Raw genomic sequence first — 23,791 nt, forward strand, 5'->3', positions numbered from 1 at the left:
ACCGAGCCCTACTTCATATGACACTATATTTACCCTTTGCCATTTTATTTCAGTGTGTGAACTCTGAGTGCAAAATCAATGCTCTCTACAGTGCCCTCAAACAACTGCAACTCTGGAGGACTTGCAGTCTTTATCATTGCTTTTATTTAAAAAGAGCTGCAAACACACTTTTATGCAGAGACAGAGAAGCATGCATGTCATGTAAAGTATTTCCTCATAAAATATACCAAATGAGCAGCTACGACAATACAAAGCAGATCCATAAAAGTCTTTGTATAAAATTATCTCTGGTTCAGTACAAATTCAGTTGTGCTGTAGAACAGTTACACACACAGACACACACACACACACATAGCCACTAGTGGTCAGACTGGCAGGCAGGAGGGAAGCTTGAGTGTGCTGGGATGTGACCAGTTCACCGTACACTGGCTGCCAACAATCCACCACACACACACACACACACACACACACACACACACACAAACACACACACACACACACACCACTGTTTTGTCCAACCACAGCCTCTGAGTGTGTGTGCATACATGTATGTCTATGTGTGTCTTTGCATACACGCACATGTGAGTTTGACCTTGTTTTTGTGTGCGCACTGCAGGCCTGCGTGTCCTCATACAAAAGTGTGTGTCTCTGTGAGTGACTTTGTCCTCTAAGTGTGTATGTATGGGAGCGGGGAGTTAAAGACACAGTATAAACAGCGTAGGGACTCCCTTGGCTTGTGTTTACTGACCGAGATAAAGGCTGTCATTGCTCTCTCACCACCAACCTACTGTACTTCCTCCTCCTCCATCCAACCAGAAAGAAGCAGAGATGCACTTAAGCCTTGGCAACGTCAGAGCGATCTTATCTTTCCAATAAAGACTCTTGAATGGATTTAGATTAAACTGGGAGAGGGGGAAAAACAAGGGAGGGCACACTGGTGCAAATGGGTCATTTTCACCCTCTTGAGAGAGATTCCTGCCCTCCTCCTCCTCCTCCTCCTCCTCCTCCTCCTCCTCTCCGCTCACATGTTAACATACTTACAGCTCTGCAAAAACCTTCACTCTGCCCGAGATGCTGGCTGGCATAGCAAACAGGAGCGAAGCCTGAAATAGTCTCTCCCCCTGTTTCCCATGCTGCACTGGAGGTATTTCCGTGGTAAATTCCCAACGTTGGATCAAATAATCTACCCACTTCTCTGTCTTTCTACTTCCCCTCTCTCTGTGAGTTTTGCTGGATTAATGTCAGTCTGCATCTGCCGCTTTCCCCTCACGTCTCCTCGCTGCACTCTATTGCTCTATCTCGCCATTTCTCCATGTTTTTTTCCCCTCCTTCTGTGGTAGGCAGTGAGACGCATGGTCTACCCACACTGACCAATAAAAAGCAGCCCTTTGCCTCTGTCATTTAGGCAGCCTGTCTGTTATTCAGTTCAGGATGTAGCAGGCCAGGACAGCGGGCAGAAACACAGACTGTCTACTGATGATATCGCAAGTTTGGATTCCTCATGACCTTTATTGTAAGCCATCCTCACCAGTTTTGGTAAACGTTGCCTTCAATAGCCAGACATCCATTAAACAGTACCTTACTGGCTAGTTTTAATGAAAATAATGCCAAATGACATGAACTACAAGAGGCCTGTCATTTTGGCATGGCCCTCCAGTGACTCCGTGAGCTTTAGTGCCACATTTCAAAGCGCTATCCATGTCGAGTTGTCATGTTTTATGATGTAAATGTCTTGACTTTTATTTTATTATTTGTTGGCTTTGCTGACTGACAGACAGCTAGCCAACAGTAACAATAAAGTTGAAAATGCTAAAGGGGGTTTGCAGCTGAAAATTCAGCCGCTTAACTCCCGTGTAGGGGTTGGCAGATTATCTGCTGATTATTGGGGCCAATATTTGGCATTTTGCCAATTATCTGTATCGGTATTATATTTAATGATCGCCAATAAAATTGATTAATTAAAATGTGCAAAGAAAGTGTCAGCATGGGACGAACTTTTACTTTGTAAAACCTCAGGGAGCTAATTTTATTATTTATTTTTAAATTTTCACTTGATATTATTAAAAAAAAGTTTCTGGGAACTTGCTGTATTTGATGTTGAAACATTTGCTGAAGGCAGGTATCAGTATCGGCCCTGAAAACCCAATGTCAGTCAACGCCTGCTGTTGACAGCCCTACTTGCTATCTTTCTAATGTCTTGTTTAACAGTCTTTACACCCTAGGAGTTACTTGCACACATTTACACCTTGAGGAACTGCAACCACAGGCTGACTCTATAAACTCTATAAACTCTATAAACTCTGAAATGCTATTAAACGCATCCTTTTGCAGCACAGGCTTCATTTTCTTCCACTGTGAGAGAACACAACAGAGGAGAGGAGTAATGAAAAGAGCATGAGGAGTAAAAGGAGCATAAAAAGCAGCAGCAAAATATTTTTAGCTCTAGACCCATTCATGTCCCAAACCAGGGCCAGGAAGAACCACACTGCCATGACTGTGAATGGTACTGTTGGTTAGTTAGTGCTTTCTTTCTCTTGCTCTCTTGGCATGTGTCCTGCCACTGGAGGAATGCCTGGTTCAGATTCACATGTGTGTATGTGTGTAGCGAGCATGGACAAAGAGCGCCAGTGTGGACAACAGAACACAATCAACCACTCAATGGATAGCTATTAACTCATCGCACACAAATGCACACAAACACACACACAAATTCCAGAGTCCGCGGACGAGAAGCAGTGACATTCAGACCCGGCCGACCAATCAGCACGCTTGTACGGCAGCCACAATGGAGCCAGTCAATGAGCAGCAGAGGATGATGGGAGATCTGTGAATCAAAGTGTCTGACTCCTCATCCCTGTCGCACTAATCTTCGCCCTCTCTCCCGCCCTTCCTCTTTTTCCCAGGGTGGATCTCTCTGTGGTTAAAGGTGGTTAGAAGAGGCCGTCGGCCACAGTCCACCTCCCACACACTCATGTATGAATCACCCCATTGTGGGCTGGGTTTGGTTCCTAACACTGGTGCGGGCTGTATTTTGACAACCACATGCAACCACCATGTGAGTTGTTTTTCTGTTTTGTTTTTTAACCCAAGTTAGAATGGGCACGGGCTAAATATGCAAGAGGTGATTCACTAAAGGCTAAAAATATTTCATTTTATTGTTCAAGATTATCTCTCCAATTCACGTCTCAGAATGCAATAAATTATATTATCCATATCTGTTACATAGTCAAAAAGTAAAAACATCCTGATTCAACTTTGACATACTGCACATATTGTAGCTTAGCATGCACACAGTCATTCTGAGCCAAAGGGGATTATTTCAGATATTACAGGTGAACTCACTTTCAGTTTTATCACCAAATAAAGTTCAGATTTAGCAAATCTGGCTATACTGTTGGCTGATTTACTGCCCGTCAGTGGGAGTATATTTTCCACAATTCATCCTCGCATTCAAACAAATCCTTTATTTCTGGAAAATCTACTTGTTACCAGGTATGACATTAATGTTTTCAAAATGTATTTTTAAATACAAGAAAAAAAAACTCTAGAGATAAAAAAAAATAAATCTCTTTTTCAAGAGTGTCCTGGCCAAGACATGCAACAAAAGTTTCAGACATTAAACCAAAAATACAAAATCAAAATATACAACTCCAAAACAAACAATGTAAAACACAAAAATAACAAAATAAAGAAATGACCAAAAAGAATGTCCAGCGATCCAACCATCTGCTTGGTGTGTCAGGGCATTCACAAGCAGCAGTCAGTTTACTTATAGTCCTACAGGAATTTTGTAAAATTAAAAAAAACAAACAAACAAACAAAAAACTCAATCTTTGCTTTACAACCTCCCCTTTCCTCTGCTGTTTCTTAATCATTATTTGATTGTCAATCGTTTGATATTAATCTGATTTTAAACTCAAATAAATCTGATAAGTTTCTTGAATAGAGTGGCTTGCATTCCCAGATTTTAGCAATGTCTTTGATGAGTACAGTTTCACAACAGCCACAGCTCTGAACATAAAAAAAGAAACTCTTCAAGTTTGTGTAAACATTGAATGTTGTAGTAAGAAAACACTTGCCTCAATGAGATGCACATTTAATTTCTTTCTCAATATTTGAGTACATGTTATAAAAGATATCAATATCAACCAAGATAATGACGGCAGTTTCGCCCACATCACCTACAACTGCTTCAAGACAGCTTTAGGCTACCACTAAAACTGACAAGTCATCAACCTTATTCAACCTTCCTCCTGTGATAGAAGCCCGCTTTTATGGTTCGCCACAAACCACAACATGCAAAAGACAACCGTAAACTGCTTGCAACCTGAGTTTGAAGTATCTCCCGTCTCCCTTTATTTGAAATTCCCTTTCTTGATTTATCTGCATCACTCTTCCTAAGAGGAGAAAACTCAAGACTGTCTGCCTCCCAGAAAACAAACTCAAGCTCACTTTTCTGATGGTGTATTAACTTTTATACCTCATCTATTGCTAAGTGCGATTTCTGACATGAGGGGTTTTATTATGAGTGTATAAAACAAATCTGATGAAAAAAGTTAGTTAATCTATTTTGACTGCACCTGATGCAAAACCCAGTGATAACCAAGCACAGTGTGTAACCTCAGCTTATTGAGATGCAGACACACACACACTTCTCACCATCACACTCACACTTTCCCTGTCACGTCTTCATTTTTAGCAGCCGGCAGTGTTACACTGAATATGAGACGACCACCCACACACACACTCACACACACACATATGCTGCTGGGAAATGTGAATGACTGTGTCACGAAAAGTGCCATGAAGACGCTAAATACAATAGTGCCTTGTGCTGCAGCGATGAGTAACCCAGAACTTTTGTGTGTTGTGTTTTGTGTGTGTGTGTGTGCGTGCGTGCACACTGGTGTGTGTTTTGGCTTGTGTGTTGCACAACGAAGGGCAGGCAGGCACATGTGGGTGCAGAGAGTCACATAAATCACACTCTGAATCAATTAGAAAGCATAAATGTGAGAAGTCCTACAACAGTCGGTGGCATGGTATACAGCTTAATGCTGGCTTCATTATAGACACACCACACCCATAAGACACACACACACATGCACACACACTCTCAGACTAACAGCCAGACACAAACACACACAAAGTGAGGGTGTGAGCGTATGATGCAACTCATAATTACACATGAAAGTAATCCAAAAATGAAACTTAATTAAAATTTTACTGGATTCTGTCTTCTCTTTATGTGCATCTAACTCGGTTAATCTTTTTATTACCCCCTTAAAAACACACACACACGCAGACAAAACTCTCATTCACACACACTGGCTGTCTGACGGAGAGATAAACACAGTATCAGGGAGTTGTCCTGACTTTACCAAAGAGGTGTGTGTCAGTCCATTTTAGCTCAGACACAGTTTCCACCTCTGTTATTTTGCGATTACATAACTCCGTTTTATTGACTGCACTCCTATTTTATAATACTCTGCATGTCTGTGCTGGTGTTTCATCCACAGAGTCATAACATTAGTATCTGTTGAATTTCAGTGTGTTTTTCTTGCGTTCCTACTCGCTGTATTAGAAAACAGTGACAGGAGGTTGTTTACGACTGGTGTTATTTTGGGGGCTAAAGAAGCTCTTGAGAAAGTTTACTCAGGAGGACTATACTTTTGCACGCTTAGGCCTGTAATTTATTCGTCATACAATCTGCCACTCAAACCTCACACACATGCTCACTCACAATTTCTTGCTGTCATTGTCTGTCAGTTGAGTTATCAGCTGTTCTGTCAGCTGATCATAGCAACACACCTTCATTGTCAGCCCATCATCTGCTGACGTCTTTTTTAAACATTATTCTCCTTCTGCCTAATAATAAGTTGATGCTGCAGTTGAGTGTACCCTCCACCTCATCATCAGCCTCATCAGTAGGGTGGCAGAAATAATCAATTTTTAGATGCATCAAGATGGGGATGAGGACAATTGGGCATTGATTCACAAACAATTATATAAGTGTTTGTTAATAACGTTATCATGGGTCGACAGATTATCGACCTAGATGATTATCGGGGCCGATATTTGGCATTTTGCTTATTATCTTTATCAGCATTTTATTTTAATGATCATTAAACAACTTAAACCAACTCTGTGGTGAAGAAAATAACTCACTGTTGAGACCGTTTCACCTCACAACCCTGAGCCTGTCTGGCCCGCCAACATCTTTTCCCCAGAGCTGAAAGTGCAGCGTAGAAGCTACTCTTCACTGCTACCAACGTCAATAACAGCAGAGCACTCAGCCAGGCACCACAGCAAGGTGCTTTCAAAAGAACAAACTCAACAGTTAATTAAGTTAATTTTTCAAACTCACACAATGGGTGAGCATGAGCAACCGCAGGTAGATACGATCTCACAATCTGGCTAACAGCAATGGTATGGAAGCATAAAAACAGTGAAAAATAGTGCACAAGGGGTCTTAATCAAATGTATTGTTTTGTCAGACCCACAGCAGTCCTTAATTCAAATATATACAATTTACTACAATGCAAGACCAAGAAAAGCAGCAAAGCATCACTTTTGAAAAATAATCAAATATTAGTGATTTAAATGATTAATCAATTTTGAAACTAGTTGCAGAATAATCAAATTAGTTGAATAAAGGTGAAAATTGCTAGTACTTCTGATCCCTTTTTAAGCATATCAGGTATCGGATAGACATGACTGATGCACATCATCGTCAGTGGAGTGAAACAGGGCGTTGTGAGTCTCCATTTTGTGACTCAGCCCACTGATCCCACCTACATCTGTCTGCACTAAACCCCCACAACCTCAGACATTACGCCATTACATCAGGATCACTCCCAGTTTATTCCAAAAGGATATTGTTGCTAGGCACTTACTGTCCTTTTACACCTATGTGAGAAATGGATAAAACCCAGATTAATATCGCACGTACATGCACACCACACACACAACTATAAAGTTGTACACACACAGCTTGGGAACAACAAGCACCTGTGAAAAGACGCACATCTGTGAGGGACTGTGAGAAACCACGGCTCATATGAATACAGTTCCAAAATGGACGCGGACTCCGTCGCCCACCAATCCACCCACAAGGCAGCCATTCGAGCTGGGAAGCAAGAGTGATCAGTCAACTTATCTGAAAGTTAAAACACATAAAACAACCTCCTCCGCAATGTGTAGATGAAAGCAAAGGAGAGGAGAAACTGAGTCTGCGACAGGAAGAGTAATGGTGTAAAAAAGGGGAGGACGAGGGCTGCGGCCATAAATAATATCCTGTCAATGGAGTCAACTGATATCAGTTGCTCTGATAGATAATGACAGGAAAAACATCTGATATACTGTAAGCATTTTGCTATTAGGAATGATAACTCTGGCTCAGATGAGATGATAAGCACTGATATCTTTCGATAAAAGAGGAAATCATGACTACGACTGATCACTGGAGAGAGAAGGATGCAACTGTGAGTGTGAATTTGCTCATTTTCCCCCCTGTGGGTTGAGTCTCTTGGATAAGTTTCCTCTCAGAGTAGATATCTGGCCCCGAGCTACTTGAACATCATGTTTCAGTAAAGCATTTTTCTGCAACAGTTCATCCATGAGGAACAGTGAAAACACACATTTGTTTCTCTCATGCATCTGTAATCACACTTCTTTTTCTTTTACTGCCAAAAAACACCAGAGAATGAGGAGGGGAAACACACACCTCGCCTTCTGTTTTACAGACCTGTCATGCATGCATGGTCTGTTTAGGACTGCTACAAATGATTCTCAATATCATTAATCTCCTGATTATTTTTCCAATAATTAATTGGTTAGCCTATAAAATGTAAGAAAACAAATAAAGCAAATATGCCACTCACATATTCCGGAGATATTGTGTTAAGGGCTACAAAAAACAGCTGTTTTCAGGTTAAATTAATCTGCCAGTTATTTTTTTCAGTTACTAAACTCTAGTTTTGGTCTTGAAAACATAAAGAATAAAACAAAAAAATGTGTATCACAATATCCCAGAGAAGAAAGTGATACCCTCAAATCTAGGGCCGTACCCGACTTAGAATTATGTCGGTTGAATTATATTTGGCTTTTCAGTACAGATATATGAGAATCTAAACGGTGTTTGGATGTTCAGGGTGACTGTGACATTGTTTTAATAAAGTAAACAAGACAAGTTAGCCCTCCAAGCTAATGTGTGCTAAGTATGCTAATGAAAGATCAGAAACATGCTACGAGATATTTTGCCAACATGAGATATCAAACAAAAGCCAGACTGTATCATGTTGAGTTTTTGTGAGCTGTAAATTCACCACTTGGTAGAAAGCAGAAAATAACATTATCTCAGAGTCTTACCAGGCAAAGCCTCTCTTCTCTCCGTCTCGCTCAGACTCTACATCTGAGTCTGCAGCCGCCTGCACAGAGAGCAGCTTAAAAAGTGAGAAACGCTCACTCTGCAGCTAAGGCTGGGGACCGAAACATCTCCTGATGTGCTCTGCACACTGACTGACAAAACAAACCAAAAAAACCCACAACTGCTTAACCTCAAGAATACGTCAACTGAGAGGTCTCCGACTGATGATCTGAATCTTTCACTTCGACTTTCAGGGGGGCAGCTCTATCCAAAACCCAAAGATATTTTAATTTACTATAATGCAAGATGTGTTTATTCCATGCAGTGAGGTATACAGATTATGACTCAGGAAAAGAAGAGCACAGATACTGGATTGGTACTGAAGCTAAAGCTGCAAAGAGCAGCACATTCGTTTGAGTCACTGTCACATTTGTGAAAATTAGCTGCTTGTCTCAGTCTTATTTGATAGTAAACTTTTCATAGAGAAAAAAAAAGTTGTAAGCAACATCTAACAATTAATCCCCAAATATCTGCAGATTTATAGAAATAATTGTAAGTTGCAGCCCTACTCTGAGTTTAGGTATCAGAATTGTTACTGGGAGAGAAAAGGACTGATGAATCCCTGCTACTGACAACGATGCACGACAGCAAAAAACAGCAAGTCCTTTTGTTATTTTTGCCTTCTCAATAATTTAAACCAGAAATCAATACACTTTCTGTCAATCTTGTCTCTTAATCGATTGTTTCAGTTCAAGGTCCGTCATTGATTGTGTTTATGATTATAATGGTGGTGATGATGTCTACCAGCAAGTATGAGTGTGTGTTAAGGAGTTCGGTGGCTGACGATGTGATGTTTATGCTCTCTCTCTTGCGCGCTCACACACACACACACACACACACACACACACACACACACACACACAAACTTCCACATTCCCCACAGTTCATGCAGAGCGTCTTTGTGGCCTTCCAAGAGTCAGCGTGTCCAGCCAGGCTCAAGTTACAGCAGACAAGATCCTCTCACTCCTTCTCGCTCACACACGCACACACACACTTCCAAGCATCCATCATCTGAACAGGCCAGGGAACAACAAGGGAGCACTGGTTTGTTGCTCTTCTAACGTACCCTTCTCTGACTCATTCCTGCCATTCTTCACTGTCCATAGGAGTGTAAGAATAGCCGAACAGCAGAAAGACAATCTGTCAAGTCTTGGGTTTGTCTGCACAGAGTGTCAGAGTGTCCTCACATGTCACAGCAAGACGTCCTGACCAGCCAGTGACGGGCAAAAATAAACAAATCTTTTTGAACGACTCTTTTCAGTGTCCGGTATTTACCGGGTCAGCCTGTCGAACGTCCGAGTGCTCATGAATCCTTAGTGTCATATGTCGGTCGTTCTTATGACTCGGGTTTGTTTATGAGCTTTAAATTGTAATATGGATACAACGTGATCACTACAAAGGATATGTGTTGTACTTTTTCAGATTATTCCGACACCATGAATGCAGCACAAGTCTGCAGAGATAGCTGCTACTCTGCACAAAGAACAACAGATCATTGGCCAATGAGATTTCTGTAACTTAGTGCGCTCATATACCTACACACAAGCAGGATGCAGAATCAAAGCAATAAAAGGACAGTGTGTAAGATTTAGGGAGATTCAGTGACGTCTAGCGGACAGGATTAGAGATTTCAACCAGCTGAAAGTTCTCCTGATTAGAATTCCTTCAGTAAACAGGTAAAAACACTGAATAAAGACGTTTCTTGTTACAAATGTTGTTTCTCCGATGCAGTTAGGCATGCTTGAGCCAGGCTGTTAACCTAGCACCTGCTCACCTTTTTCTCTGATAACTTGCGATCCAGACATTCAAAAGGTTTTTGCCAAAACCAAATTCTCCATAGAGGTCTTTTCCTCCCCGAAACAAATGACCCTGGTGATTAAAACCAAACTAAAAAAAAAGCAGTTTCACATTTAAAAAAAAAAAAATTTGTTTTTTTTGCAGTGCTTGTCACAGATGAGTTCCAACTACAGTGGTCGACACAAAAACCCGAACAGCCCTTTCTGGAGCCAGTGTTTGGTTTGTCCATTCTGGAAACATAAAGATGCAACATGGCAATCTCTGTGGAGGAGGACCCGCTCGAAATGTAGATATACACAAATCATTCTAAGGTAACGAAAACCTAATGATTCTTATTTCAGGTGATTATAAACTTAAGAACACACACTTATATAATATTCCCCCCAAATCCTTCACATTTGACCTTTAAAATGAATATATTAATTTAAACTTAAACATAATGACTGGTAATGCACTGAAAAGAGGTTCTGTTGGGTAGGCAGGCAGCTCTGGCTGTCTATGTGCATTAACTTTAGAGTGTCACAAAGAAACCCATGCCGTATTTTGCAAAAAGTATCAAACTTGAAAGGTTTGAAAGGCTCAATATATTTACATGAATCAACACAAAGTAAACAATATTTTGAAAAGAATCAGCGTGCCCTTCAATACAACCAGTAGCCGTGGTGACTGTTTGACACAGACTGTGTTCATTAGATAAAAATTCGAGAACAAGGAAAGACATATTCACACACACACACTCACTCATCTCTCTTAACCGCAACTTCTAAAATCCAATGATGAAGCAAGTAAAGGAGACTTAAAATCACTGTCAGCATCAAGGAGAACATGGTCTAACTTGAGAGCACAACGTCACAGTTGCTATAGTCCTCTGTCTATTCGTGGAGCCTTGAAATAAAGTGGATTCCCGGCTTACAGGCTACAGCAGCCTTACACAGCATGAAATCAGAGTACGAAGGTCATTAGGGGTCATCATTAAAAGAAAATATACATTGAGCTGACCGAAGATGTGCTGAAAATGTGTGTGCATCCGTGTGTGTGTATGCGTCCATCTATGTGTGTGGGTGTGCATGTGTCGCATCTATTCTAGGAGAATTCCAGAGGGGAGACCCTGTGACTGACCCCCACCTCACAGGATCTGACAGGATATCACCACCCGCGCGGGCCGGCGCACACACACACACACACACACACACACACACACACAGATGTATATTTATATATATATTTTTCCACATACACAGTGAAACAAACAAATGATGGGTGTGTCGAAAGGCGAACACACACTTTCTTTTGAGGCGAGACAACAGTGATGAACTGCGAGCACAACATTCAGACTTTGCTCACCTAGGTTGTTGTTCCTCCTAAATTATTGTGTTTTTAAATGTCATGAAATGCATTTCTTTATGTGTAAAGCATTTTGAATTGCCTCTTTGATACAAAAGGCACTACAGAATTAAACCAGTCTTCAGCACATTGCCAGTACAGCGAATAAACCGTGCTTAAAAACGGTGCTTTTAAAGTCAAATAACAAACTCTTAAACACATGAACAGGATACTGGTTTTCAAATACAGCAAAAAATAGTCCCATGCTTACCTAAATTTAAAAATCCATTTAAAATCAGCGGGGAAAAATCATTTGTTGATGGGAAAAGTCTCCTTTTTTGTGCTTTGTATCCAAACAAAACTCACTTCTTGGACTTCAGCAACATACACCAGTATCATGAATCTAGACAACAACACATGACTAAAATTTCTGTTAAATGGCACTTAAATTAGGGAGTTAAGTAAACTTGCACCAACAAAATTAAGTTACCTGTGCTTACTTCAAGAACAGCCTTATCTCTCAGGAAAAATAAGACTTCACTACTATTAAATATGGCCAGTTTTTTTGCAGTAGGCAGGCTGCCACCCCTCAAAGATCTTCAAACTTCCTGTGACACAACAAGAGGATCCCCCTCTAATGTTAAAGAGCACGCGCGCACACACACGCGCGCGCGTGCACGCATACGCGCGCGCAAACAGAAATACTTTAATAAACACGCCCTAGTTATCAAAAAAGCCTGCAGCTGACGATACGGGCGATATCCCTGCAACGCACGAGACAGAGGAGAAGACGGTAAACACACGGTAAAGTTTCTCAGCAGAGCGAGGACAAAACACTCATTTTGGCACCATCTCTTACCTTTTCCTCTCTCCCCCTCCTTCACTGCTCCTTCAGCCGTCTCCAAACTCTGTCACGACGAGGCTCGCCGCAGACTGCGAAATCAAACAGCCGCTTTTCGGTAACCGGGGCGCAACGGAGGCAGTACCGACAGACGTTTGCTCCAACGCGCAGCGACTCCGTGTGTGAGGACGTGTATGTGTGGGAATATGTGTGTGTGACAGCTCATGGAGAGAATGAGCAGAGAGAGGAGAACCGGGGAACTTAGGGGGAGTTCCCGTTAACAGGCAGGCGGGGCGGGGGCTCGAGGAGAGTGACAGGCTGGCCAGGTCTTAGCTCCACAGCTCATTTCTTTTGTAGTATATGGTCAGTATGTAGGGTGAAGTCAGGTAATTTTGAACTTTAGGGAAAATGGGACAAATAAGGTTATACATCTTGAGCAGCCAAACAAATGTATTATTGGGGTTGTTGCTACAAGTGTGTTTTGCATGAAAAAATCATTTTTATTGGTGGCAGAACTTGCAAGAAAAGCCAGGTGGCATGTTGATTTTCTGATGTTGGTTGTAAGATTACTAGGGGATTAGTAGTTAATGAGACCAATAACTAATATTTGTAATCAATAGGCCTATGAATTTACAATAAAAAAAGTCAATATTTAGAATATAGCAAACTCCATGACAAAACTTTGTTTAAATGCCTTTAGCAAATGTTTTATCAAAACTGAAATGTTCAACATCATATACAGAAAGTTCCCAGCAACTTTTTTTCTGACACTTTCTTTGCACTTTTTAATAATTAATTTTATCAGCGATCATTTAAATAAAATGCTGGTCCAGATAATCGGCAAAATGCCTGATATTGGCCCAAATGGATAATCTGTCAACCCCTAAAGAGTACTGAAGCCAAATCAATAAGGGTATAATGATAAAAATGATTTTAGGATGTTGCATTATTTGAATTGTTTGGCTTTTAATAAAAAATATTTTCACAGTGCACTTAACTTTTTATTAGAAAGGTTTTTGAGTGAGTAGTTAATGCATTTAAGAAAAAAGAACAGAAAAGTCTGATAAAATAGGACATTTTTCTGCAGTGAGACCAGCACATTTTTCGCCATAAAATCATAACTTATGCTACCATGTGCCGCCATCCAATATTACAGGCATTTTTAGTATTTTTATCATTTAAAAGTTACTAAAGATGATGTAGTGAGTCCATGTCGGCCGCAATAGTCCAAATTTATCCAGAACTGTTGCAGACACATGCAAGTACACAAACATGTCCAACGTGGACAATATGGCACCAAGGAAACAGAGCCAAAAAAAAAGAAAGTTGGACAGTCTTTTTAAATAAATAACCAGATGTTGCATTAATGAATGAATTAATGACGGACTTTTTGTACTTCCCTGACTAATTATGAATTGTGATGATAAAAATACTCGCACATCCTCTCCCCACACATCCACAACCTCTGAGTTATTTTCAACAGCAACCTTTCCTTTGAACAATGTCAATCAAATCACCAAAACTGCCTTCTTCCACCTTAAAAAAACATAGCTCGTCTCCGCCCATCACTCTCCCTCCTCTGGGAGAGTGATGGGCGGAGATCCACGCCTGGGCGGAGATCCACGCCTTGATCACATCCAGAAATGACCACTGCAACAGCATTCTTTATGGTAAATCACCCAAAGTCTTCAATAAACTCCAGTACATCCAGAACTCTGCTGCCCGTCTGCTCACCCACTCCCACTCATCACTCCTGTCCTCGAGAACAGCCACTGGCTCCCTGTACCAACGAATACATTTCAAAGTCCTTCTCCTCACTCACAAAGCCCTCCATAACCAGGCCTCCTCTTAACTCACCGACCTGCTCCGCACAGCCTCCGCTCCTCCATTCAGGACCAAACTCCGAACCTGGGGCGACAGAGCCGTCTCTATAGCCGCCCTCTCTCTGGAACTCTCTGCTCAAACACTTTCGGGACTGCACCGACCTCTTCCAGGTCAAATCACTAATAAAAGATCACCTTTTTAAAGCTGCTGTTAATGTTTGAGTATTCTCGGGTGTATTTTAGATGGTTAATTGCAGTCTGACTGTATATATATGTGGCCGTGTTGCCTGTGTCTCTCCAAACTTATGCAGTGTTTTTGAGTACCATGAAAAGTGCTCTATAAATAAAATATTATCATAAATAGTAGTAGTAGTAGTAGTAGTAGTAGTAGTAGTTGTTGTTGTAAGTAATTTGCAGAGGTAATAGGAGGTAGTATTATATTTGCACTTTTTTTATTACTGTTTTGTTTGTTTGTTTTCTGTACATGCTGTACATATATTTATTATTATTGTTGTTATTTTATTCTATGTTAAGTGCCTTCATTTGTGTATACACTTGCATTATTTTGCCTTTTTAACAAATATTTTATTCAGTTGCTGCTCTCTTATTTGCTGCTCTAACAAAACAATTTCTCTCACAGGATTAAGAAAGTATTTCTATTCTATTCTATTATAAGTATTCACATCCTTTACTTGAGGAGAAATACTAAAACCACACTGTAATAATAAAATACTCAATTACAAATAGAAGTTCTTCACTCAAAACCTTACTTAAGCTACAATCAGCTAAATGTATTTGAAGTATGAAAAGTAAAAGTGCTTAATAAAACTGGGTATTTAAAATAAGATGTCTTGACATTAAGCAGTAGTTTTCTGTCAACAAAACCAGATATTTATACAAGACAATAGGACATAGCATTTTCTGATTCTCTGGTGACAAAACAAGGTATTTTTTTTAATGCGATGTTGGGACATTTAACACATTTTTTTCACAACAAAACCGGGCATTTGAACCCAAAACAAACATCTTAATTTGAAAAGTAACCAGTTTCTAAAGCTGTCAAATATAAATGTAGTGGAGTACAAAGTACAATATTTGAGTCCGAAATGTAGTGGACTAAAAGTCGCATAAAATGGAACTAGTCAAGTACACTGCAAAAACCTTAAATTTGCACTTAAGTACAGTACTTGAGTAAATATACTTATTACATCCCATTAATACCATGAAATGTGCTTTATAAATAAAATATTACTATAAGTAGTAGTATTAGTAGCAGTTGTTAATAATTAGCAGAGGTGGAAGAACCTTTTTTTAATTCAGATTATTTACTTGAGTAAAAGTACCAATACTTCACTATAAAAATACTCTGTTACAAGAAAAGTCCTTCATTCAAAACTTTACTTAAGTGACCTATATGTTTTTTTAAAGTTACACATGTTCCATACCACAAGGCCTTGATTGTCTTTTTTTTAAAAAAAACTTCTTTATTATTTCCTTCCCTCTTCTGTTGCTCTTGTTTGTTTGTCTGTTTAAAACTTGTCATGTCACCAGTTGTATTGAGCTCTGTCCTGTCTTGTCTGTTCTCACCTGTCTCGTCTTGCTTTAACTGAAAATGTGTATAAAATAACATAAAATAAAATAAAAAGTAAAAAATGAAGAAATAAAATGAAAATATAACACAAATGAATTAAAAGAATCAGAATCACTTTGTCATATTATTTAAATATGTAATCATGATAGCTATAAGTAGTGTGTCCCACAGCTTTTTTGTTGTTATTTTTTATCCCCAAGACATATTCCCCGTAGTTTTTTAAGAAACAATTTTATAAATCAACTAATTTCTTGCAATTTGCGAAACATTTATTACCAATTAGCTTGTTGCCTTTCCCCCCCATGTTTTTGAAAGAAGTAGCACCAATTTTCTCAGGCTTCAAAGTTTCAAATACTTGCGAAAGGCACCTGGAAGCAGCATGAGGTAAGTAATGTCACTCCAGGTTCAATGGGTTAATTTCACCATCAGTAGAGATGATTTCAGTGAGATAATGCACGACAATGTCTCCTTTAATCACAGACGGTTACAATAACAATGTTACTTCTTCATGTCCAGCTGGCAGTTATTAATATTAGAACAAAACATTTTATCGCTTTCAGCACCTGAGCTCTAAAATGTGAGATTGTGGTGGTCCATGCTATTCACACGGTCTGAGTGTGTGAGATTTAAGCCTTGGGCGTCTTTCAGTGATCAGTGATTATAAATTATAAAACTGAAACGCAGTGCTCACATCAGTCAGAAGGTATAGTTTAACCACACAACTTACTTAGTAGAAGTGCAAGACTTGTGCTCAAAATCTGTGTTTCTATGGAGACCAGGCAGTCGACTCCAGCACGAACTGCAGATCATGATACAGTTTTATAAATGTAGACAATGAGTATTTATTTTTTACAGGTGGCTGACAGCTATAATGACTTCAGGTGGAGAACACTGCTGTTTTTTATAGCAATCTGCTGTGTAGATTCCCATTACACATGCATGACCTCTGCTATTAGAGCCACACAGTCAAAGGGGCTGATGGGACTCCTGCGTCCTCCATCACTGTCATAAGAGGCAGCAAGGACACAGTTGTGGTGGATGACCCAAGAGGGGGGAGAAAAACTAGCTAAAACGGGATCTGGTCTGTGGTCGCGACGTCGACGGTGTGAAGTTACCGTGCTGATGAGTGAGAGTAAGACCTGCTGATGGATGATGTGCGATGGATTTGATTTAAAGCAACCCAGCTCTTAACACACACACACACACACACACACACGAGATCCCCCCTCCAAATCCTGATGGAATGTGTCTCCTATAACAACATTACTATCACAAGGCCTGCATCACATGACAAGAAGGACCAGTGTGTGTGTGTGTGTGTGTGTCTATATGTTTCTTGTGTACATGCTGGACAGTACCTTGTTCTGCCCACAGGGTAAAAATAAACACTAACATTCAATCAGGGGAGGATTTACAGGACAGAGGACTGTAAAGACGGACGTAAGGAAGTTGCCTTACTTCCACTTACATAACGAGTCCCTGATGGCAGCAGAGAGCAGATTACAATTTTACCCTGCAACTAATTTTGTTTGCCGTGCCTGGGAACACCTCCCACACACATATATTGAACCCCGTGAAGAATAAAGCTTCAGTTTACCCAAATTACTAAAAACAAAACATTTTCTCATTCACCACCAGTGGTATTTAGCCCCGGAGATAGATTTAGATTTAATCGCACGGCTTTCAGATACAGTGTTTGCGTTTTATGCCTCTAATCCAGTGCAGTCGAAGACTGTTTGTGATGCTCACAGCATTGAGAAAAAACAAACAGTGTTTCTCTCTAGAAATAATGTTTCATGCTGTAGATACTGGATGCTCAACTTGCTTTGCTGTAGGGGTCACTTTTGCGAAAATGCAAGAGGCCAGGGGCCAATCGCAGTAGACCAATAAATATTTCTAGGATTTTAGGACATTTCTAGGATTCTGACACATTTCTAGAATTTCAGAACATGTCTAGAAATTTTTAAGATTAAGAATTTCTCAACATTTCTGGGATTTTAGGGCATTTCTAGGTTTTTAGATCATTTCAAGGATTTTAGGACATTTCAAGGTTTTTAGGACATTTCTAGAAATTTGGGACATTTCTAGGATTTTAGAAAGTTTTTTAGAATTGAGTAACATTTCTTGGATTTTAGAACATTTTTTGGAATGTTAAGACATTTCTAGGATTTCAGGACTTTTCTAGGATTTCCAGACATTTCTAGAATTTTGTAACATTTCTTAGAATTTCGGATGTTTCTAGGATTTTAAGACATTTCTAGGATATCAGGACTTTTCTAGGATTATAGAACATTTCTAGAATGTTGTAATATTTGTAAGATTTAGGACATTTCTAAGATTTTTGGACATTTAAAAGATTTTAGGGCATTTCTAGATTTTTAGGCCATTTTTAAGTGTTTAGGACATTTCAGGAATTTAGGACGTTAGGGGCTTTCCTTGTACCTCTGTCGGGGAAGCGGGGGATCCTCCACTGAAACTTTTTCTTAAAGCTCTATTTTGATGCTGTTTTATGAGCTCCAGCACCTTCTGTATACTTAATTTGTGAAGTAACTGAAGCTGTCAGATAAATGTAGTGAAGTAAAAAGAACAATATTTCCCTCTGAAATGTAGCAGCGTAAAAGTATAAGTACCTCAAATTTTTACTTTAGTAAGGTACTTGAGTGAATGCACATAGTTACATTCCACTAGTGAACATGACACACGGCAAAAAATGGGGTTTACCAGTGTTTAAAAACCTATGTGCACATGTTATTTCTGGTGGAAAAGGGGCATACGTCTTTGTTTTTTATCAAATGAATTGTTAGCTCTGCTGAGTGAAACCAATAAGCAGCCTGAGGCTAGCTTTGCTTCATAATGAGTATTAACAAGCCTTTTGCAGGGGAAATCTGAGGAGCAGAGTATCAGCTTTATTCCACAGAAAAGAGAAACACCTTGAATAAAATTCAGAAAAGAACATGCCAAATTGAAAAGGCGAGAGCTTCAACGCGGAGCTGAAAAAGAGACGGAGGAGAGACGGCTGGAGGGGTAAGAAAGAAAAGACGATGAGGGTGCTGACACATCCTGACAAAAAGGAACAGGGAGTGTCACTCAGCACCTCGAACACCAATACATATGCACTAAAAACACACACACACACACGTTGTACATGAGAGCTCGCCTGCAGGACAAGACACCTGGATCTAAGCCTCTGCTGAAAGCAACAGATGCCAGAAATACAGCATCGCATATAGAGCCAAGGACAAAAAGGTCACACAATCACACACACATTCAGTCTGACTATCCAGGCCTGAATGTGAAGCTCAGCTTATTACGAGGCCACAGTTAATAAACCCCTCGACTCGTTTTTACAAGGTGAGCCCTCTCGCCTGCATGTGTGTGTGCGCTCACTATCAGCACAGCTTGTCGAACATTTGTATCCTTGTGTGTAAGTTTGGGTTTTGTCTCCACAGGGAGATGTTAGTGAAAGGGGAAGATTTTTATTAGAGCGTTACATGATACCAGCTGTCTAAACTGGCTCCCCTCTCCAGACCAAGAAGTTTTCCTCCTGTCTCCAAGCTGCCAGACTTCAGCTTCTCAACATGTCAAGGTCCTCCGCTGCAGCGCCTGTGTCCAAATATTCTCATCCTCGAATGTTTGAGGCAGCTACACCTTATAGCAATCCAGTGGTGGAATGTAATTGTAATTTGAATTTATGTACAAATTTGAGGTACTTGTACTTTACTTGAGTATTTTCTTTTCACACCACTTCACATTTTTATTCCACTACATATCACTGGGAAATAGTGTACTTTTTACTACATCTATCTGTCAGTTTTAGTTACTTTACAAATTAAGATTTTCACATTAAAACCTAACAAGAGTTCATAAAATATGATGTTTTGTTGCAAATTAAATTACCAAACAGCTTATACATTTACAGCTGAAATGAGTAGTTGATAAATCAATTTGCTGACTGTCAGTAAATTAATTGTCCACTAGTTTGATCAACATTTTAGTCACTTTCTTTTTTTTAAATAATAATTTTGAGGTTTTGGGGGTGTTATGCTTTTTTTTAATATAATTTTGAGTTTTTTCAGTATTTTTTGTCTATTTCTTATAATTTGGGTTCTGGGGGTATTTTTGCGTTCTAGCTTTCAGTTTTTGTGTTGTTTTTTTATATATAATTCTGAGGTGATTCGATTTTTTTTAATAACGGTTTTCTTCTGTTCATGTTTTTTTTTTTAATTTTGAGTTTAAGGATGTTTTTCAATTTTTAAAATAATTTTCAGTTTTGGGGTGTGTTTTTAATAAATTTGAGGCATTTGGACCTTTATTTCTATTTTTTTCTAAATAATATTAAGTTTTGGGGGAGTGTTATTTTAATTTTCTTTGGTGTTTTCATCTAATTAATTTTTTTTTTTCTCTGCATTTGGTACGTTTACGTCAGTATTTTTTTCCTGTTCATACATTTTCAAAGCAGGACTTTTACTTGTAACAGAGCATTTTCACAGTATAGTGTTAATACCTCTACTTACTCTAATACTCTAAAGAAACTGAATACTTCTTCCATCATTGAAGCAACCCCACAAGCCACAACCACAAGCGTATGTGCTGATAAACTTGCAATTGCTCACTTATTTATGTGCATGTTCTGAAAGTGACCCCCACCACATGTCTGCGTATCTGCCTATTTATCTATGTATCTCCTCTGGTCTCTGCCTACTGCATCAGTCACACCCTCTCACCGCCGCAACAGCTGCCTCTTGTCAACGTCGCTCTGCAGCAGCTGAGGGCGAGGGGAGGAGTGCGAAACCGCGTTTAACAGCCTCAGTTCTGGCTGAGGGGAGAGCAGGGGGGTGGGGGGTTAACAGAACATCAGGATCCCATTTAGACCAGAGAGAGACTCATGGGAGTGGGACGGGGCGTCGGCTGAGTATGCCATGGAGGAAGTGAGAGGTCATGAGTGTGTGTGCATGTGTTTTTAATGCATCTTTAATCATAGCTGCTATGTTAATCCCTGCAGCCTTATGAGTGCTGCTGTATTGTCTTTTTATGCGGTTGTTTGTATTTGCCACTGTTTCCACTGAAAAGTGTTAACGAGGTTGTGTGTGTGTGTGTGTGTGTGTGTGTGTGTGTGTGTGTGTGTGTGCGTGTGTTTGCGTGGTGGAAAGGCAGCAGAACAGTACAGCTCTGTCCTCATGCACGTCCAGGTTAAAGGTCAAGGCTGAGGCATGTGGCCGTCCACATCAGTCCCTATTTGACACCTGACCTTTCACCTCTTTCTCTGCCAAGGCCGGCTGCCAGCCCGATGGTTTTTCCAAACAGTGGGACGCACAAACTGAGGAAACCGCTGCAGTGAATTGACTATACTATCCATCATCTAAAGCCCAGGATTCCCAGGAGACCAGCGGAAAACTTGAGTCTGACAGTAGCGAGATATGAGCTGGAGCTGATGGTGGAAAGACTCAGCTGGGAGCAAAGGGGAGGGGACTGATGGAAAATAGGGAGAGAAATAGTGAAACCGGTGATTGAGCATGTGAATCATTTTCCCACCTCTACAGCTGAATCTGTGAATGTCTCTCGGGCAGACATCAGCGGTGCATAGAATATAGTATGTCTGAAGGTATTGTTTCACTTTCAATGTCACATTTACAGTAAAGTGAATACTTTAATTTACTCCTGAACACACTGCTAGTCAGAGCCTGTCTTTGCCTCTGGCTGGTCTGTGTGGGCATCTAATACAGTAAATGAGATTCGGAAATTCTCCACTTGTTGTTGCTGGCCTCTGCACTATGACTCAGAAAGGACTATCTCTTACCTGTTTTCAATATATTATGTGCCAAGTATGTAATAGATATAAAAAACAGAAGCACAAAGTGAAACAACAGTATACAGACTAACATTGGTGGAGGAAGTATTCAGTTTCATTTCTTAAGCACATTATGAATACTAGAAGTACCAAGTGCAAAAAAAGAGAAAAAAACATCCCACAAAAATATATATAAAAAAATACAAACACCTCAAAATAAAATTAGAAAAAAATTAGAATAATTTAAAAAAAAAAAAAAAAAAAAAAAACCCTCAAATGTTAGCATGTCAAACACAAGTACAACTGGGCCGATGGTAATGTGATGCATTTTGCATGAATAACCAAATTGGACAGTTTGAGATTTTGAATGATGATTGCGCTACATGACAAGTTAGGCGATCATCACAGTTATTACAGTTCATCCTGAAAAGGACATGGATATCTGCACCAAATTTTACTGAAAAGCATCATTTCACAAAAATAAAACAATAATGTCAGTCTGCTGATGGCAGTAGAGTAAAAATCAGGGATCACTAAAGTCAGTATAAGAACCCTGGATGTCTGAACAAAGTTTTATGGCAATACGTCAATTGTTTTGAGACATTTTGAACAAAGTGGTGGACTGACCAACAACACTGACCATCCAAAGACGGTTAACCCATGAGCCACATCGCTAAAAATCAATTTATACAATCAATAAAGGAAATGTTTCAAGTTCTTGTTTCTTGTGTGGCAACAGTGTTTTCAGCAATTTAGGGGCAGTTTAATTAAATGGTTAATTTACTTAATAAACATGATGCAGAACAGTCAGGGCGTCAAAGCTCCTCCTTCTGTAGCATGTCACAAAGTGCACACATACTCAACGATTTATTAGGAAAAATGAGATAATGTAAATAACCATTCATGAGAGTTTATGCCATTTTACAACAGATTTGCAGCATCATAGCGTAATGCAAGCCAGCTGGAAACTTAGAATACGGGATATAATGCTGTGTCAGAGCAGAGAAGCAAAAAACTGCAAAATAGATGAAGAATTAAAAGTGAAATATTTCCACCCTGCTAAGATGATGACTGTGTTTCTTCAGCAGCCAGAAACAAACAGAGCCTTCAACCAATTAAGAACACTGTCTGCTCGAACGCCTCACACCAACAACAGCATGCCGCCCGGCACATAACTAAGCCTGCTTCTGTTCCCGTTCTCTCAGACGTGACACCTTGCTGTGCAGAGGGCAGAGTAACAACAGGTTGTTGTTTGTCATTTCAGAAATAGAGTCTGTGCTGCAGATGAAGAACACCAACTGGTCTGCTGTCCATGACATTCCTGAATACCGCAATACATTATTGTCACAGCGTGTGAATCTAGTGTGCATCGACACACTCAAGCACACAATGCATTGTATCCATATCCTATATGGGAGGTATATTAAACATGATTCATTAAATAGAAAATGAAATCACACTTGAAAAGAGGATTATTGTCTCAACATTTCTAATTTGATTTATCACACCTGCAAAGCAGAAAAGAGCGGTCATATTTCCGATGGCACACAGATTTTCTGTCATCGACTCTTTTGACGTTCAGAACAGAAGATAATTCAACCACCTCTCATCACACCAAAAAACTGTCACTTAACACAGATAAACAAACAACATGACAGACCTTGGTCTTGGCGATAGTTGGAGGCTGCAAAACCCAGAAACCAAAACCAACCAAAGATGGTGATTTAATGCTGAATTTGACTCATACTTCAAGTAAGAATGGACATTAAACAAACAACTCAGCAAATACATCACCAACACTCATCTGGGAAACAGCTAAAGCAAGAGGAAAAATCATCTCAGCATATAAAAAAACAAAGAACAAGAAGCAGAAAACAAATTAGAGGAAATAGCATAGTGAAGATCGACTTCACAGAAAAAGTTCCTCTGAATCACTATCAACATCTCCGAATTCTTCAGCATTTCCAATAGAAATAAGTGACCATGAAATGGTAACTCAGTCAAGATGCAGAGGATGTTCTGCCTTGGTGGCGGTTGTCTGTTCTCACCAGTGTTGCTTCATAAGAATGGAGAAAAGGAAACTTACCAAACTGCAGCCTCCGTTTTTAACATCAAAGACTCACTTCCTGTCAGCGTGAGAGGTGACTGGTAGTTTCCTCCCATACAGAGAACATTGGCTGCAATCAACTTTAAAACTTGCTTG

At 39.8% G+C, this 23,791-nt stretch overlaps 1 protein-coding gene across 2 annotated transcripts in view; it reads right to left on the bottom strand.

Annotated features, from left to right (window-relative positions):
* The window catches only part of LOC121953337 (serine/threonine-protein phosphatase 2A regulatory subunit B'' subunit alpha-like), an 80,757-nt gene extending 68,155 nt beyond the window's left edge, over positions 1-12,602 (bottom strand). Inside the window, exon 1 of one of the 2 annotated variants that reach the window (XM_042500366.1) lies at positions 12,405-12,602. The gene's annotated coding sequence lies outside the window, so the exon portion shown is untranslated. Of the gene's footprint in view, positions 1-11,816; positions 11,833-12,404 lie in introns of those variants that run through there. The other variant, XM_042500367.1, reaches the window with a different exon arrangement.
* Positions 12,603-23,791: the final 11,189 nt, after the last annotated feature.

Source organism: Plectropomus leopardus, chromosome 14 (genome assembly GCF_008729295.1).
Source record: "Plectropomus leopardus isolate mb chromosome 14, YSFRI_Pleo_2.0, whole genome shotgun sequence".
Lineage (NCBI taxonomy): Eukaryota > Metazoa > Chordata > Actinopteri > Perciformes > Serranidae > Plectropomus > Plectropomus leopardus.